Source organism: Orycteropus afer, unplaced genomic scaffold (genome assembly GCF_000298275.1).
Source record: "Orycteropus afer afer isolate SDZICR_OR568_19922 unplaced genomic scaffold, OryAfe1.0 scaffold01101, whole genome shotgun sequence".
Classification (NCBI taxonomy): Eukaryota; Metazoa; Chordata; class Mammalia; order Tubulidentata; family Orycteropodidae; genus Orycteropus; species Orycteropus afer.
Genome location: NW_006922688.1, coordinates 180,281 through 182,099, shown reverse-complemented (window position 1 = coordinate 182,099; position 1,819 = coordinate 180,281).

The window sequence follows — 1,819 nt, the reverse complement described above, 5'->3', positions numbered from 1 at the left end:
ACTACAAGATAGAACAGACTGCTCTAAACTTGGGAAGAAAACTATAAATCACAGGGTAACCTCAAAGAAAAATGATAAACCTTCACTTCAAAAAAGAGGACCAGCATAAATATTCAGCAAATACTAAAACAATAGCAATGAAGGAAGTGATAACACTATTCATAAACAAAATGAGCTCAGCATAGAAAATTATATGGAGCAAAGAAATTGACACTATGAAAAAGCACATAACAAAAATGACAGCAACAAATTCATTTTTGCCAATAATTAATATCTGGCAAGGGACTTATTTCAAAGATTTATAGTGGAAGAGTAGATGACCAAACTATGATTCATACACAAAGTGGAATGCTATGCAGCAGTAAAGAATAATGTAGAGTCTGCAAAACACTGCCTGATATGGATGAACTTGGAGAACATTATGCTGAGTGACATAAGTCAATCACAGAAGGACAAATAGTATTAGTTCATTGTTGTGGAGGGTCAAGGAGGGAAACTTTCTTTGTTGGTTGCTAGGGGTGGGAGGGAAGGGGAGGGAACACTGAAAAAAATGCATTGACCCATGTCACTTTAGTTTTATGTATTTACTGTACATAAATTATATTTCAATCAAATGGATTTAAAACAGAGAGAGAGCGACTGTTTGGGGTATAAGAGTAAGAAGGGAAATATCGCAGCTTTCCAGTCATTCGTGTCCAGAATGTCTTTCTGGTCCCTGGCAAGTGTAGCCTATTCTTAGGTCCCTGGAATCTAAGAAAACACTGTCACTTTAAATATACCAAATGGTTGAACTGCTTGTAAATATTCTAAATGGCTGCACCCTCTGGACAGCTAAAATCCATGGCTCAGCCCATCACCCTCTTTGCTGCTTCTCCCATTATTCACCAGCCACCAGTGCAGTGTTCTGTGCAGCCCTTGGCTAGCCAGGTAGATGTTTAGGTTAATTCTTAGGTCTTAACACCATTCGGCAATATCCAAGCTGTCCATACTGTCAGGAGCACTGACAGATTGCAGCTCTGTATGTCTCCTTTTTGGGTGTTTTCATGTAAGTTATTCTACTAGTTGGAGTTTAGTCCACTTTCGTATCCTTCCTTTCAAAGCTCAGGGATCCAGGATTATCTTCTCTATCTGTGTTAATTGGTTCCCCTTTTCTTTGTTGAATAGGGTCTGCATAGTTTGTCTGCCTATTCCTTCATCTTACCAGAACTCTCTGCACAAACATTCTTAAAGGACACTAAATAATTGTTGATCTAGGTTAGAAATTATGACTTTTGCCTTCTTTGTTTCTCAATCAGTAAAACTTTGACAAAAAGGCTGAATGGTTTTGCTGGAAAATTAGAAATGAACATCTTAGTTTAATTCAAAATGATGTTTTACATTAGATCTGAAGTAACCAGATTCATTTATGCAAATCGTAATTGACTCTATGGCAGTGAGTTGTTTTTTTTTTTTTAATAGTACCTCTGCCTTTTTTTTAAGGTTCACAGCTACAGTATTAAAATGTTATATGACATCATACTTAAAAGTGAAACATGAAAAGCAGTCTTTAAAAAGAGACAGACAGACAAGGATGACCCATAAAAACAATACTCTTCAATATCATACAGAGTTTCCTAGGCAATTCAATAAGACCCTAAGTAAGTGTAAATAAGTGAATAAAAGTGAACAAAAACAATAATGTCAATGTGATATGGAATGTCTTTATTTAAAAATCAAGAGAACCGGGGAGTTCTGGCAAGATGATGGACTAGGCAGAAAGACTGCACAGACCCTCTTCAACAAAGAAAAGGGAAACCAATTAACACAGACACAGAAGATA